The following is a 17,960-nucleotide window of genomic DNA, read 5'->3' on the forward strand; positions in this document are numbered from 1 at the left end:
AGCAGTCCCTGTATTGGCCCAATTTTATGTAAAACAACCTGAAGTATTCAACACATGCCAACAGCTTTATAATTATAAAAGTTGTCAGTCTTCAAAAGGGGAGCATCCAATTTAGTTAGTCATGAGTAATTTATGAAATTAGTGGGACTTGAGTTAGTCATGACTAACTTCTCATTGATTTCAGTTATGCTTAGTCATGACTAACTAGTTTGGATGCTGCCCAATGTTATTTCCTTGTGCATTAAAAAGCTGCATTTTAATAATACTTTGTTACTATAATGTCATCCATGCAATAGGTTAACTGTTCCAATTTTCTTTCCTCCAATGGATTTTCCCCTATTTAGCTCTACAAGCTTCTGTGTAGTTTAAAGCCATAAGAAAACCTAATACGTATATAGGCACACATGTATGTATTTCTTACAATGTAGACAAGATTAACATATTACACAATAAAAGCCCCTGCAAACTATCTAGACCTGTATACTTAATAAAAGTAGGGGGGATATGAACAAAGGCCACATACTCTATTCCCTTCCACATTCCTGGTGTGATATTGCAGTCTGAGATTGTGTTTGTCCATCTCTTAAAATGCTTGAGTGTGGAATCATTGAAGTACTGTAATCCAATTGTCAGATCCAATGTTTTCTTAAGTAGTTACTTATCCAGATTAATTATGTATCAACCTCAGGTCAATATGTCCCTTCTAACTGCACCCTGATCATCTGAAATTGTGTGGGTAGTGGTTTTTGTTTTTAACATTTTTATGTTCTTCTAGCCATATGGACATTTATGAGTATCTATTTTGGTTCAAGGTGACTGAATGTGTTTCCCTCTAAAAAAAACGAAAGCGGGGACTCCCAAATATATAGATATTCCTAAGGTCCTCAAGATGTGGATTAAATTATAAAGTATGTATGATCTTCCAGGATGGAGAGGCTGAAAGTACACACACACACACACGTTGATTTTACAGTTTATCAAATCAGCTTTGAATGGTCTATAGCTCAATGGTAGAACACATATTCTTCATGCATAAGGTCCATGAGAAAGACTTCTGTCTGCGTCCTCTGCCATTAGAGGAACCGACCAATTGATATATACTGGGTCAGGAGTCAGACCTTGGCCCGTCTGTCCCTATTCTGTCTATGCTAATGACTAAAATCATAGATAGTCTGATTACCTGTGATCCAAAGGAGAGCTGGTCTTGTGGTAGCAAGCATGACTTGTCCCCTAAGCTAAGCAGGGTCTACCCTGGTTGCATGTGAAAGGAAGACTAGAAGTGTGAGCACTGTAAGATATTCCCCTGAGGGGATGGAGCTGCTCTGGGAAGAGCAGAAGGTTTCAAGTTTCCTCCCTGGCTTCTCCAAGATAGGGCTGAGAGAGATTCCTGCCTGCAACCTTGGAGAAGCTGCTGCCAGTCTGTGAAGACAATACTGAGCTGGATAGACCAATGGTCTGACTCAGTATATGGCAGCTTCCTATGTTCCTTTTAACTGGACCAGCCAGTGGGTGAACTTGAGACTTGTATGCTGAACATATGTTCTATCCTTCCACAGTACAATCAATGAGCATTTGCCAGCTTCAAGGAAGCCTTCATCAGTTGTTTACAATTTAAATCAGTCACCAAGTGTGTGAGAAAAATTAACCTGTACAGCATTCCATTAGTTATCATGGGGATATTGTCACTGCAATGATGACACTGTGCTTAGAAGCCACAGAGGCTCTGCATGGTTACAGGTAGTGGCAGTGGGGTTTTTTTTAGCAGAACAGTAGTAGACTGTGTGGTATGTAAGCCACCTTCTTCTCCAAACCAGTTTGAATTTTATCAGTAGTAGAGATAATCAATTGACCCATACATGTAGTGGGGGAACAGCTAGAGTGGCCACAGGGAGTCAGGGAGACCAAATATGGTCTCCTTTCCCTCTTTGGCTCAGCATCTTTATGGAAACAATGTCATGCGTGTAATCATTGCCAAAGAGAACTTGGTTTGTTTCTCCCCTCTTTTTCCAATATTGAACCAATTCAGTTTCAGGTACTGGAGATACCCTCACTTCACCCCCTTCTAAAGAAAAACATTCACACATACATTTTCTTCCTGTCAAAATGTTGACAAAGAATTTGTTCCATACTATATGCTTTGGTCATTGCTGTTGTCAGCACAGTGTGGCAATATCCAAAATATCCAAAAGCTTGAAGATCTTTGGTCTTTTTCTAGTAAGCAATTGAACTTTCCCAATTACTGTGCCATGTATCTAGGCAACCTAGTCAGTCACGTTTATGAATAAACCAAATAAATATATCCACATCACAAACAAAACCAATAAAGCAAAAGAGAACCCTCTTCAGAAAGCATTGCAGTTCCTAAAGCTTTCATATGTTACTGTGTAATTACTGATGCTTTAATTTATAAGGCACTCTGAAAAATGTTAATGTAATATTTATGCTAAACAAGAAGAGTTAACTGATGATGGTAGTACTCTGCTTTATTATATTGGATTTGGCATTTCAGCTGAAATGAAAGGCAGGTGCTGTTGGGACACTTTAAATTAGCTTTCATGCATCTTGAGTAGTATCTTGCTTTTTCTAAAGGCATCTTAGCTTAACACTCCAAGCAGTTTTATTTTCTTTTACTGCCAATAGGAAATTATGATTACTGCTTTATTAAAGTAGTAATCACATTTAATTTCATTTAGCAAGAATCCTTATTAATGACTGCCTTAAAACTATGCCTGCCATTGCAAATTCTCTCTTATTCTCCTCTTTTATTTTATTTCATCTCCACATAAACGTCTCTGTATTTCTAATCCTGAAGGAATGAAAGCAATTCCATGGAAGTAACAATGAAGTTGCTTCATTGAAGTAATTTTCTGAGCAATCTCTGTTACCATGAACTGCTAGACACCTTAGCGTGCAGTAGGAGGCTTGCACATGAGGAACAGGATCCTTCTGTACATATGGCAATTGGCACAGGATTTCACTGTATGTGCCATTTGCCCAAAAGAGCTCAGGTTGATGGGGATTAGATGAATATCATAGTGTGGATCTGCATGTGCTCCAACCAGTCACATCCTGTTTGGTGCTGCCCAGTGAAGATGAAAAGGCACTTTCCTATCCATCTATGCATGCTTATCTGTTGGCTGTATGGAGTTATTGCCCTTTGATTTCTAGTCACACACCTCATTGTGCAACTATTTCTAAATTGACCTCATTTATTCTAGTAGAGCTATAATAATCACAACTAATAAAACAACTATCATCAAATAAGCATACAACTAAAAGCAATCATTGAAAAAAATGAACACAATCAATTCAGAAAAGTTAATAAAGGGATCAGTAAATTTAATAAAACAGCCCTTCATTCCATTTTAAAACAAACAATCCATCATTTATTCCCATATTACAACTGGGCAAGCATGCTTGAATTATATTGTGAATGCATTGCTGAGTTAGAATTCAATCCCAGGTCTTTGATGGCCAAGTATTATTCTTCAGCTATCCACATTCTGGCAAAAATAGGCATAAATATTTAAGCAATCCAGTGTTACATTGTAAATAGTGGCTGACATTTTCCAAAGGTCTATGAAAATGGAAGTAACCCTGTAGAGATGCAAAAAGGCACATGCTTAACTGCCTTTCCCTGCATGGAGCCAGGAGGAAGGGAGCAATTTTAGCTGCACTCTCCTCTCTCTAGATAGCATTTGTAACTCCAGGAATCTGTCTCCGAGGGCTGTGAGACTCTCGGGGACAGATTTCTGGAGTTTAAAACTTCATCTGGAGAGAGGATGGAGCAGCAATAATTGTGGCTCCCCCCACCACACCCACACGCCAAGTGGTGCTTCAGAAAAGACTATAGAGCAGTTAAGCTCACACCGTTTTGAATCTATCTGTGTAGGACTACTTCCATGTTCATAGGCCTGCAGAGGATGTCAGCCTAAGTATGCAGCATGACAAAAGTTGCACATAATAAGAATACACTCATAATAAGAATACACACATATTATTTTATTATACAATGTCCTTGAGACATGTTTCCAACAGAGGATTATAACATGCTTTTAAAATAGGATGACTTTAAAGCTGAGTGCAATATACTCTTGCAAGTGAATACGTCTGTTTATTAGCCCTTGGCAAATATTAGATTTCCCCCTGGACTTCATGGGAGCCTGGCTTCCTCTAGATATTTTTTTGTATATCAGATTCCATGCAGAATTTTCTACATTGTGAATGCTGTTAAATCATTTACCATAGTGTCAGCAGGAGGAATGTCTTGTGTGGAGTCAACAAGGGGGTGGAACTTGAAGCATATTACGTATGTTTTTTCTAAGAACAAAATTTGAGGCATGTAACTGCAGTCACACACCTGGAATTTGCAGGATGTTGCAAGTAATTGTTCACCCAGATTTTTAAAGTCAGAGAATTAGTTACACACATGTTAACCAGTGGAGGTGTAAAGTCAGTGGAAATTATCTATAGAGGGTTATGCATGCTTATGTTCAATTGAAATCAAAGGCACACAACAGTGTCTTTTAAATCTCACTTACTTTCAGTAAAACTCAATTATCTATCGCTGTATATTTTCTTGCATTCACACTTGCATGTGTTTCATCACCTATTCATTTACTGTTTCAGCTTTCTCACCCAACTATCTCTACTGAAAAGTGAGGGATAACATTTTGTGAACACAACAAGGTAGGGATGATTCTTGGGAGGTACAGGTGGCTCCACAGCCACCTGTGCCTCCCAATAATATGTCCCTTTCTCAGAGACAGGGGCGTATCCTCCATTGGACAAGGGGGGACGATTGCGCCTGGGCCCACAGGGTTTGAGAGGCCCACAAGCATGAGTGCAGGGTCCATTACACAAGGGTGCCCAGCAGCTGGGGTGTGCACACGCTTTCTGAGCATGATGGGACGAGAAGCAGCGTACTGGGTCTGGGCTTCCTTTCTACCCCCTCCCCCCATGCTTCCTCCTCCCAGGCAGTGGACTGCCCCTTGCTGCTCCTGGCCACTGTAGCCATGCCTTCCGGCCACGATCTGCTGCCACTGCCCCCGGCAGAGAACGGCGACTCCCATCCCATCCTGGCTCCACACAGTTGAGCTGGAGCTGCTGCTGGCCACCCTCACACTCTGCACAGTACGTGATCCTGTGGAGGGGAAGGCTTGCAAAGGGAGGATTAGGTTGCCCCACCCTTTGCATCTGATGTCAGATCCAGGGTGTGTGGCTTGGACACTGAGATGCATGCATGCTTTACATGTGCGATGGAGGCCCCATAGCTCCTATTTGTCTTCTGGCCACTGGGAACCTTGCAACGCCCCTGCAGCAGAAGGAAGGGACGACTGGCAAAAATGCCCCCTCTTGTTGCACACACAAAACGTTTTTTCACTCATGCTACATTTGTCTGGATGTCAGCCACTGTGTGACAGAATTCTCCAATAGATAGTGGCCTATTCGCATGCACAAATCATGGTGTTAAAGGCCCTGTTCAGACATTCAGGTAACGCCACTGTACACACAAGGCTGCAATTGGCTCAGATGCCCCACCCCCTGGCCTCCATCGTTCACCCTCCCCGCTGCACTCTTCATGCTTAAATGGTGTTCATATGAAGAGGTTAACATCATAAGCATGGTTGTGCCTGTTTCCATGATCAGGAGGCATGGGGTTATATTCTTTCTTGATTTTAAGATGCACAATAGAGTTCTATAACCTCTACATTGGTTATGGATTTATGTAGTAAAAACCAGCTTCAAGTAGAATGGCCTATTTGGCCATACTGTGAAGGATTGACCCATTTGATTTAAATGTCTGTAACCCATCTTGACTTGTTATGACAAGGCACGATAACAATACAAATAAATATATAAACATAATTATATATAAACATAATCATTTCTAGAAATAATGTTGAAAACTTCCTAGAACTAAAGCCGCATGTGCATGCTGTGATTACCTAACTTGAAGCTCTCTTTGAAGTCAAACAGATCCTTGTGGTTCTCATGCTGGAGGGGAGGCTAAGGAAGGAAAGACTCCTGGACCCACAGGAAGGCTTCCACAGTTCTTGCCCATACAAACTGAGGGTAACCACAAACTTCCACTTGTAAACATGGAATAAATGGAGGCTAAACATCTAGTTAAACCCAGGAATCACTCCATGTTGAAACAATGGATAGGTTTGTAAGCAGAATTACTTGTTTTATGGCATAATATTTTCCATGTTACACATAAACCACATCAGCAGTAAATTTCACTTAAGATAGTAATGGCTTTCTGCTTACATTTAAAATACTTGAATATTTTCATGAGTATGAGTTTTAAGACAAAATATTTAAAATATTTTTCTAAGAGAATCAGAATCCTAACGGGAAGAACCAGAGACTTCTGAGACACATCCATCTACCCTGTACCCTGTTAAATCAGTTAATGAAATCCAAACCAATATATGCCAGAAACAGATGCATATAGTGCCCACAGAGCAAAGAAAGAGCAGATGACTCTAGCAAGTGTGGCAAGTCATATGCTATAGGCAATGGCAAAAAGGGGAGTTCACTAGCAACTTATCAAGAGAAAACCTATGGGTACTAACAATGGGTTTGACCCAAAGTTATCTGTCAAGTATTTACAAAGAACCATTTATTGAAGTTCAATGCAGTTCCATTCCAACTTGCTGTCCCTAGTTTCTGCAATGTTTGATTACTCGGAGGTGGAAAACAACCCAAAATGTATGGGTGGGTGGGTGACTGCATGCTGAACTTAACTCTATGTTAGATTATTGCCAATAGCTCATACGGCACAGTGCCCCACTGATCCAAGAGTGGGATGCACACACTCATTCCATCCCTCTCCAGTTTGAGCTCCATTGCTACCAACAATTATGTATTTATTTTATTTATTTAACATATTTGTATACCACCCAAAATGCAAGTCTCTGGGCAGTTTACAACAAAACAATAAAAACAACCGATAAAAAGATTTAAACATTTCAACAATTAAAATTTACAATGTTAAAACTATTACAAATACAATTAAAACAATATCTAATTAAAAGCCTGGGTGAACAAATGTGTCTTGACTGCCTTTTAAAAAGTTGTAAGAGATGGAGAGGCTCTTATGTCAGCAGGAAGTGTGTTCCAAAGCCTCGGGGCAGCAATGGAGAAGGCCCATCCCCGAGTAGCCATCAGCCAGTGGCAACTGCAGATGAACCTCTCCAGATGATCTCAATGGGCGGTGTGGTTCATAGTGATGTATTAAAGAAGATGTTCTCTTAAATGGAGCTCTTAAATTATGCCATCACTGTTGCAATGAGCCTCTGATTGGGAATAATGGGGAGCTCATTGCTACAACTCAGTTGTTAGTGATGAAGGCCTTCCAAGCTCAGAAAAAGCAAGAATATAGTTTGGAGCGGCATGGAACAAGCATGTGCACCCCACTCTTGGCTCAGTGGGACACTGTGCTGTAAGTAAGCCGATTGTTTTAATTATAAGCATTATAATAAATCAGGTTCAGTTTTTGGTAAAATAAATGCTACCTTATATCACTAACAAGAAACTATAGAGCCTATTTTGCTTAGTTTGAAATAGACTAGGCCCTCTTTCAATTGTCAGCTACACTTTTCCATTTCTCAGTATACTAGCTACTTGCAACGTTTTTCTCTGCAATCCTAAATGCTAAATTTTGTCACAGTATGGGAGTTGCTTATATGACCCTGGACTTTACACAACCTAAAGTGTCAAGATAGTCATTCCCTACAACAGCTTAGCATAATAAGAGACTGACCTATCTATGCATGAAAAGTCCTCAGTTCAAATCTCATCTCTTTTATGAAAACACTAGGCAAGTCAAACTGTCCATCTCAGTCCCCTATCTGCAATATCGACATGATAATAAAGATTACAGAAAGATAATGCATATGGATAATTTAAATGCTTTGAACATTTGAAAATGCTGCTAAGTATAATTATTGTATGGATACTTTTGTTTCCATGAACAGGGAATCCTTATCTCTTTCTTCATGTTCCTCTTTATTCAGTATTTTGAGTCACTATTTGCTAGTACAGAACTGAGAGTTTCATCCACTTAAACGCCAGAGAGAATTGTTTAACTGATCATTAATTCCAAGTTGAAATACAGATGAATCAGAACCCCATAAATAATCAGGGATCGTTTTGCTTTTTTGAGAATTGCTTTAGCTTCTAATTAAGTTCTCGATCACATAATCAGATAACGAAGCAAGTTACAAGATCGTAATCTCATGGTAACTGATGTTGCAGATTTAATCAAGTGAATGTGAAATATTCTTGCACTGTTAACTCTTGCTCAGTAAGATACTTCTGCTTATAGGAGAGTTTTAACACAACCAATAATTTTCTAGAATGGTGACAGTGATTATTTTATTATAGACTGGGAAATGCAAATTTGTTAATGTATCAATGCCAAACATAATGTTAAGATTAGCATATTTCTTTCAAATTATAATCGAATGCAGACATCATCACAGGATAACTGAACCAATGCAATAAATAGTCCTTGTTACATTGTTAATTCAATGTAATTAAATGTGAACTCAATGAGACAATGGGGGGAAAGTATAAGAGTATGTGTCAACTAATAGATACCATGGACATTTCTGAAACTGAAAAGTTTTGTTTTTATTCCATTTTACTATTGACATCTTTTTATGAATATAAAATGCAATATTAATTGCCATTAGGACTGACTCTGGAAAACAGAAGGTGCTATTGCTGTTTGCACAATAATGATATGCAATTTTTACTGCTGACAACCTGATCCTTGTTACATTTTCATGGAAGTTAAATCCCATTCATTGAAATCAATAGGACTTATTTCCATGTAATGTATTTAGGGCTGTGGTGACAGCCTGTTAACCACAGACCATTTAGCACACTATGAATGGATATTAGAGCTACATAAGCCATTGCATTAATTTTTATGAACCATGCTTTTAGAATGCTTTCAGTCAAATTTCAGTTTGCTAAACTTTTTCACATAATATAGTATGTAACAGTTTAAACAGTTTTTTTGTCAAAATTATTGCACCATATTAAAGATGAATACAAACATATGTTTCAATAGTTGGACAATCTCGTTTCAATACCAGGACAATTTATTCATTGTTATGTATCTATATTAAATAAACAGTACACACATCTGAGCTATGTACTATTTTGTATTTTTTGCTATTATTACAGTAAATAGTTCTGAAATAAATTCTTGTGGAATTTCTGGAATAATTTATTCTGGAAATAAAACAGTGCTTACTTTTGTTGATCAGGTACAGAGTAATTAATTTTCTCTAAAAGGGCAGACAGATATTTGAGAATTGTTTCCTGCTGAAAGTGCCATGGTTTCTTTTTTATAAGCAAGCTGCAGTTAACATCCTGGGAAACCTGTACACGTGAAGAATCCTGAGAAGCTAACTACATATATGATTCAAAGTGAATGGTCTGCAGGTTAAGTAAATTTACATAATTCTGACCGAAGAAAATTGTTTTACTTATATTATAAAAGCTGGCTATTTTAAGTATTGCATTGGGCATCTGATATACTCGGTAGTAAAAGTGAAGAAATGACCAGATTTGATGAGAACATAGGAAAATCCCTGATGGACCATACCAAAGTTCAATCTCATTCACTGTCCCATTGCCAGCAGTGGCCAAGAAGATACTTCAGGTAAACTCAAATGTAGGGCATGAATGTGACAGACACCATATAGTTCATTGTTACAAGCATTTAGTACAGGAGAACTTCGATATTGGGGGGGGTTTGACTGGGCAGAATGGAGGCAGGCCGGTGCTGTAACAGGCCCAAGCATGGATTATTTAAAACCACAGTTGGAATGTATACCAAGAAGGAAGAAAGGTACCACCAAGATCAGGAGGACACCAGCATGGCTAACAAGTAGAGTCAGGGAAGCTATAAAAGGGAAGAAGACTTCCTTCAGAAAATGGAAGTCCTGCCCAAATGAAGAGAACAGGAAGGGACATAAACTCTGGCAAAAGAAATGCAAGGTGCCAATAAGGGAGGCAAAAAAGAGAGTCTGAGGAGCATATACAGTAGCTAGAAGTGTCAAGGGGAATAATAAAAACTTCTGTAATTATATCAGAAGTAGAAAACCTGCCAGGGAGGTGGTTGGCCCCTTATATGATGAGGGTGTGAAAGGGATTATTACGGAAGATAAGGAGATTGCAGAGAAGCTGAATGAGTTATTTGCATCTGTCTTTGTGGCAGAGGATACTGACCATATACCCGCTCCACCATTGATCTATTTGGATTTAGTGGCTGAGAAACTGGGCCAATTTGAGGTGATAAGGGAAGATGTTCAAAACTGTCTTGAAAAACTAAAAATTAACAAATCTCCAGGTCCAGATGGCATTCACCCAAGAGTTCTGAAGGAACCCAAATGTGAAATTGCCAATCTCCTAGCAAAAATATAGAACTTGTCCCTACAATCAAACTGTACCAGAGGACTGGAAAGTAGCCAATGTGAATCCAGTTTTCAAAAAGGAAACCAGCGGAGATCCGAGAAAGTACAGGCCAGTCAGCTTAACTTCGGTGCCAGGTAAATTGATGGAAAGCATACTTAAGGACAAAATTGTTAAGAAGAAAAGGCCTTGTTGAAGGAGAACCAGCATGGCTTCTGCAAGGGAAAGTCCTGCCTCACTAACCTTTTGGAGTTCTTTAAGAGTGTCAACAGGCCTGTGGATAAAGGTGATCCGCTTGACAAAGTATACTTGGACTTCCAAAAAGCTTTTGATAAAGTTCCCCACCAAAGGCTCTTAAGTAAACTTAGCACTCATGGAATAAGGGGACAGGTTCATGTGTGGATCGGTAACTGGTTGAAGGACTGGAAACAGGATAGGAATAAATGGACAGTTTTCATAATGGAGGTAGGTAGAAAGTGGGGTCCACCAGGGATCGGTACTGGGACCAGCACTCTTTAACTTGTTCATAAATGATCTAGAAATTGGGGTGACCAGTGAAGTGTCCAAATTTGCAGATGACACTAAACTACTTTGGGTAGTAAACTGCACAATGGATTGTTAGGAACTCCAAGAAGATCTCTCCAAACTAGGGGACTGAGCAACAAAATGGCAAATGTGGTTCAATGTAAGCAAGTGTAAAGTGATGCACATTGGAGCAAAAAACCCAACAACTTCACATATATGCTGCTGGGATCTGAGCTGTCAGTGACTGACCAGGAGAGAACTCTTGGGGTTGTGGTAGACAGCTCACTGAAAGTGTTGATTCAGTGTGTGGCAGCTGTGAAAAAGGCTAATTCCATGCTAGGAATCATTAGGAAGAGGATTAAAAATAAAAATGCTAATATTATAATGCCCTTATACAAATCTATGGTGCGACCACATCTGGAGTACTGCATACAGCTTTGGTCACCGTATCTTAGGAAGGATATTGTAGAACTGGAAAAGGTGCAGAAGAGGGCAACCAAAATGATCAGGGGCCAGGAGCACCTTCCTTAGGAAGCTAGGCTACAACATCTGGGGCTCTTTACCTTGGAAAAGAGACAACTAAGGGGCGACAATGATTGAGGGGTATAAAATTATGCGTGTAGTGGAGAGGTGGACAAAGAAAAATTTTTCTACCTCTCTCACAACACTAGAACCAGGGGTCACCCCCCATGAAACTGAAGGTTGGAAAATTTAGGACCAACAAGAGGAAGTACTTTTTCACACAGCGCATAATTAATCTATGGAATTCTTTGCCATGGGATGTGGTGATGGCCACCAGCTTGGATTGCTTTAAAAGGGGCTTAGACAGATTCATGGTGGACAGGTCTATCAATGGCTACTAGTCTGGTGGCTGTGGGCCATCTCCAGTCTCAGAGGCACAATGCCTCTCAATTCCATATGCAGGGGAGCAGCAGCAGGAGAGAGGACATGCACATATCTCTTGTCTGTGAACTCTCCAGAGGTATCTGGTGGGTCATTGTGTGAAACAGGATGCTGGACTAGATGGGACATGTGCCTGATCCAGCAAGGCTGTTCTTATATTCTTAAATGTTCTCAAGGAGGTCTACATAGAAACAAATAATAGAAGGATCACTCCATGTCTCCAAAGGACTCACAATCTAAAAATAAACACAAGGTAGACACCAGCAGCAACCAAAGAGAAAGCACTTCGGAGGTTGAATAGGGAAAGTTGCTCTTCTCCTGCCAAATATAAGAGAATCGCCATTATAAAAAGTGCCTCTTTGCTTAAGTAGAAAGGGTTAACTTAATTGTGTTAAGCTCTTTTTGGTTTTTCTTCCATCCTGAATCTGCCACAAGTCAATATCATTTGAGCCCAAGTTCTATTATTAGCAGAAAGGGAGGGAAAAAATTCTACCCTCTCCATACCTTCCTTTCATATGAACTGGACACTCTGGAAATATGCAGAAACTGGCAGTGTTTCTAAGTAATATACGTTAGGAATACCTCAGTTCAATAGGCTGGATTAAGGGTATCACTTAGAAATAACAGCTGGATCATACTGCATAAATAGTTTCTAGAGGAATTATGTGCTAATGGCCAAATTCTATAAATAGTACATAATGAAAGGGAACATTCCCATTATAGTAATTTTAAATTTTTCATGCAAGAAAATTATTCTTGGATACTCTTTAGGCACTCCCATGTTTGGCTATTATTTCTTGTAATAAGATAGCCTCAGCATATGTCTGAAAGAAACATACTTGTGTACATTAAATCAGACCTAGCAAATAAATTGCTTGATTTGTCCATTGGTGGCATTTGGAGTTTAGACATCAGGCTGACCAAATCTGATCACACTGCATGTTATGAGGAACACATCTGTCAGTAATGGAGAGCACACTGGAGTACACAGAGAACACTGGATAAAGGTAGATGTTTATTATCACTGCTATGAGAAGAGCCAAGAAGATCAGCCAAAGGTGTAAGGAAGATTACTGTTCTAGGAATTCAGTGGCAAAATGACAATATTTTACTTGTTCCATATACAGAGTAGTCCTTAAGTTCTCACGGGCCTACATACTGCACAGCATTCCATGGGTTAAATTTAGGACCAACAAAAGGAAGTATTTTTTCATACATAATTAATCTATTACATAATCTATTAATCTATTACATTAATCTATTATTTAATTAAGCTGAAGTGGGAAAATGGTGGTGCACTAACTGGTAACTTCCAGGTTAGACTACTGCAATGCGCTCTATGTAGGGCTGCCTTTGTATGTAGTTTGGAAACTTCAGTTAGTTCAAAACGTGGCAGACAGATTGATCTCTGGGGTATCCCAGAGAGACCACATTATGCCTGTTCTCAAACAGTTACACTGGCTGCCGACATGTTTCCAGGCAAAGTACAAAGTGCTGGTTATTAACTTTAAAGCCCTGAATGGTTTAGGCCCAAGTTACCTGAGGGAATGCTTTACTCTACAAGATCCCCAACACTCATTGAGATCATCAGGAGGAGGCCATCTTCCGGTGCCACCGGTTCATCTGGTGCCAACCTGGGATAGGGCCTTCTCTGTTGTCACCCCTAGGCTGTGGAACACACTCTCCGTGGATATAAGAGGATTGTCTTCATTGGAGGCCTTCAGGAGAGCCATAAATACCCCTCTTTTTAGCCTGGCTTTTAATGTTAAGTTTTAATGTTATCGTGTTTTAATTGTAATTTTAATTTGCTTTTAACTGGTTTTTGTTTTAAATTATTTTGTATTTAATTTTAATGTGAACCACCCTAAGCCACTTTTGGAAGGGCGGTATATAAATCAAATTTATTATTTATTATTATTATTTGTTATTGTTGTTGTTATTATTATTATGGATTATCTGCCATGGGATGTGGTGATGGCCACTAGCTTGGAGGACTATCAATGGCTACTAGTCTGATGGCTATAGGCAACCTCCAGTCTCAAAGAGAGCAAGATGCCTCTAAATACCAGCTGCAGGTGAGCAAGAGCAGGAGAGAGGGCATGCTCTCACTTCTTGCCTGTGGGCTTCGCAGAGGCATCTAGTGGGCCACTGTGGGAAACAGGATGCTGGGCTAGATAGGCCTTAGAGCTGATTCAGCCGGGTTGTTCTTATGGGCATTTTGTGCACTGTACAAACTGCTACATGTTCCTAATGCACCAACCACACAAGAGTGTTCTTGCGGAAATGTTGCACAAATGCAGTTGCATGATGGCACGGCTACTGGAACTAATGGTCATACCATCACACAAGGGTATGTGCACCACTTCTGACATTTGTGCAAGAGTGTTCTTGCACAACTGCATGGATAGTGTGTTAGGAACATGCAGCAGTTCATGCAGTGTGCAAAATAGTAATGGAATGCTGCACAGTATGACCACTACTGTTTGCTCTGTTCACAATAAAAAATTAAAGCTTTACGGAGCTCAAAAAATGGCCACTTGGCATCAAAGTACCAGTTTTTTGAAATGGTAAGCAATACATTCAAATACACTATTTCAGCAGCAGTTAATGAACTATTCAAAGCAAAATACAAGAAATGACAAGTGTCTTTGGGAGGTAGGAAGACACGGAGCTGAGTTTGATACAATAGGAAGATGCTGATGTGCACAGTTGGAAGACCAATTAAAATGTAATTACAAAGCAATAAGCCTGAAGAAAGGGAAAGGCATTGTTGTGATCAGCCACCCCTCCCTCAAGAAAAAGGGGGCCCCTGAAGTGGGGAGTTCTCTGGTGCAAACATGTCCTCAGATGCTCAGCAGCTAACAGTTTTTCTCATACCATGTAAGCTTACATGTGGAAGGTTTTTGTACTTATCAGATAGCAAAATAAAGAGAGTTTTCCCTGGGATTCCACCCCAAGCCCAGGGAGGTTCAAGCTCTGTCGATAAAACCGGAGGCGGTGGCAGTAGCATTTTGAATCTACTGATAATACAGAATAGTTTTAGGATAAGCCTAGCCAAACAGCTCAGCAGGGATGATTCAGCATTCATTCATTCATTCATTTGATTTCTATACTGCCCTTCCAAAAATGGCTCAGGGCAGTTTTCTTTCCCTCATGTGAGCTTCTCTGAGACAAAGGCTTTAATCCACTACAAGCATATCAATGCTATCGCCTTTGACGTATTTTATGTTATGCAAAAAATTAATCATGAGCTTTTACAAAAAAATATTGAAAGACGTTTTCCATGTAACAAATTCAGAAGGCATCAAATTACGGGGGGAAATACCTTGCTATATTTCCTGAGATGAACTGAACCAATTAATTTAAAAGCAATCCCTCATTAGTCTACAGGTGAAACTCGGAAAATTAGAATATCGTGCAAAAGTCCATTAATTTCAGTAATGCAAATTAAAAGGTGAAACTGATATATGAGACAGACGCATTACATGCAAAGCGAGATAAGTCAAGCCTTAATTTGTTATAATTGTGATGATCATGGCATACAGCTCATGAAAACCCCAAATCCACAATCTCAGAAAATTAGAATATTACATGGAACCAAGAAGACAAGGATTGAAGAATAGAACAATATCGGACCTCTGAAAAGTATAAGCATGCATATGTATTCAGTACTTGGTTTGGGCCCCTTTTGCAGCAATTACTGACTCAATGTGGTGTGGCATGGATGATATCAGCCTGTGGCACTGATGAGGTATTATGGAAGACCAGGATGCTTCATTAGCGGCCTTCAGCAATTCTGCATTGTTTGGTCTCATGTCTCTCATCCTTCTCTTGGCAATGCCCCATAGATTCTCTATGGGGTCAGGTCATGCGAGTTTGCTGGCCAATCAAGCACAGTACACTGTATACTTTTCAGAGGTCCGATATTGTTCTATTCTTCAATCCTTGTCTTCTTGGTTCCATGTAATATTTTAATTTTCTGAGATTGTGGATTTGGGGTTTTCATGAGCTGTACACCATGATCATCACAATTATAACAAATTAAGGCTTGACTTATCTCGCTTTGCATGTAATGCGTCTGTCTCATATATCAGTTTCACCTTTTAATTTGCATTACTGAAATTAATGGACTTTTGCACGATATTCTAATTTTCCGAGTTTCACCTGTAGGTTGTCCTATATAAACATAGTAGTAATTTCACTCTCTGTTGGCTCTCATCAATTCACATCACAATTCTAAGCATGCTTTCTAAGTAGTACATCATACTGAGTTCAAAGGGGCTTACTCCCAAGTAAATGTGCATAGAATTGCAACCTCATTTACTAGGATAATCATAGAAACATCCCTCCACTAGTAGAAAGCTGTAACTATTGTTGCTAAAATAATTAGATTATTAACTTCTTTAGGAAGTCTGAAAACCTAAATAACCTAAAATAGTAATCTTAGGGTCATAGCAAACTAAAGTTAATAAAATTTGCTCCATGGTATTAATTACGTTAATCACAGCTTGACACATCTACCAGATGAGGAAGAAACTCCCAGATTTTATCCATCTGTGCATCCTTATCTGTTGCCTGCATGGAGACACCCTCTCCAACTATCAAAGCTCACTCCTTTCCAACAGTCTTATGCATTTTAAGTGCTGTCTATACAGCAACTTAATGTGGGCTCTTTTCAAAGAGGAAACTTGATTTCCACTATTCCAGATATATTTACAAACACTTTCAGGAATAAAACCTACCCCAGATCAAATTTCCACTCATTTGCAGCACTCCTTAATGTCCTGTTTGAAAACATTCAAGAAGTTGACGTTATTCCATACATTAATCTAAGATTAGAGCACAATTTCTGTTTGATTATATTAAACCTTCTAACTCATAGTTGCCGACTCTGGAAGGTCATTGTTTATGCCCTTACCATGGTTATGTTGCAACATTTTGCTGTTTTTACAGTGTGAGGATCCTGAATAAATGATGCAGTGCCCAGTCATATGCACACTATTATATAGATAAAAGCATTATTACTGAACTATATGGTATGTCTAACACATGAAAATGACTTGAAATAGCCTACCTGTGGTGGCTGCAACATGTGGAGTCCTAACATTTCCATTGGCAGGCATTGCTAGGAATGTCTGGAGGCCATATGGAAATCTTGCACATATGAGTTTTTAAGATGACATTCATACTGGTTAATTCCATATTTATTTGTTATTTCTCTGTGTAAACTGCCCTGAGCCACTTTTGGAAGGACAATATAGAAATCGAATGAATGAATGAATGAATAATGATGCTACAATACTCAACTGAAATTCAACTTGTTTATTAATGTCAGTTATATACTGATGGCAAGTTTGGGTTCATATTCCTGTTCATCTGTGAACTTGGTTGACTATCAGCTTCAGCTAACAGGAAGATTTTCAAATCCAAACATTTCCATTTTACATCTGGGTCACTAGGATTGCCAGATTATAGTGCAGAGATTGTACCTACATTTGCAATACCTATATTAGATTTCTGTATGCAACAGCAGATGGGGGAGGAAGATGGGGGAACTTATCTCAGCCTTGTTTGTTTTTAAAAGCCAAACAATTTTTGTCCACTTTTCAACAAATTAATTGAGTCTTCCTTTTCCTGTGTTCCCCAAGCCAACAAATGGAGCAAAACTTATTCCAGTTTTACACTGGCTATTGGAAACCATTTCAAAGCAATCACAAACAGAGCAATTAAAAAAAAAATCAGAGTTGATTGTCTCATTACATGGCTGCTGTGTTTCAAATTGTATCATGATTCTTGTGCTGCAAGGAAGAGCAGATTGAAAAGGCGGCTTTCCAGAATAGATTTTCTGTTATTCTGCCTGATGTTCTGTCATCTAAACTAGCTAATTTCATAAATCCTTATGTAATATTACCAAGGGATTATTTCATGTGTACTTCTGTTGTAAGCAATCATTGCAGTAACTTCGTGTACAATCACAATGAGAGAATCTGGAATTAATAAGCAATTTGCTGTACAGCTATAAAGTGAAAAAGATCTAGAGGCTTCTGGGAAATATTGGCTCATGTACTGCACAACATTCTGTGTGCCTTTTAATG

At 39.2% G+C, this 17,960-nt stretch overlaps 1 protein-coding gene across 4 annotated transcripts in view; it reads right to left on the bottom strand.

Moving 5' to 3' along the window:
• Positions 1–17,960, bottom strand: part of FANK1 (fibronectin type III and ankyrin repeat domains 1) — a 101,635-nt gene that overhangs the window by 13,620 nt on the left and 70,055 nt on the right. Inside the window, exon 12 of one of the 4 annotated variants that reach the window (XM_053312866.1) lies at positions 2,215–3,503. The exons of 1 other annotated variant lie outside the window; for it this stretch is intronic. The gene's annotated coding sequence lies outside the window, so the exon portion shown is untranslated. Of the gene's footprint in view, positions 1–2,214; positions 3,504–7,867; positions 12,047–12,071; positions 12,184–17,960 lie in introns of those variants that run through there. 2 more of the 4 variants (XM_053312862.1, XM_053312865.1) reach the window with 2 other exon arrangements.

Source organism: Hemicordylus capensis, chromosome 3 (assembly GCF_027244095.1).
Source record: "Hemicordylus capensis ecotype Gifberg chromosome 3, rHemCap1.1.pri, whole genome shotgun sequence".
NCBI classification, from domain to species: Eukaryota; Metazoa; Chordata; class Lepidosauria; order Squamata; family Cordylidae; genus Hemicordylus; species Hemicordylus capensis.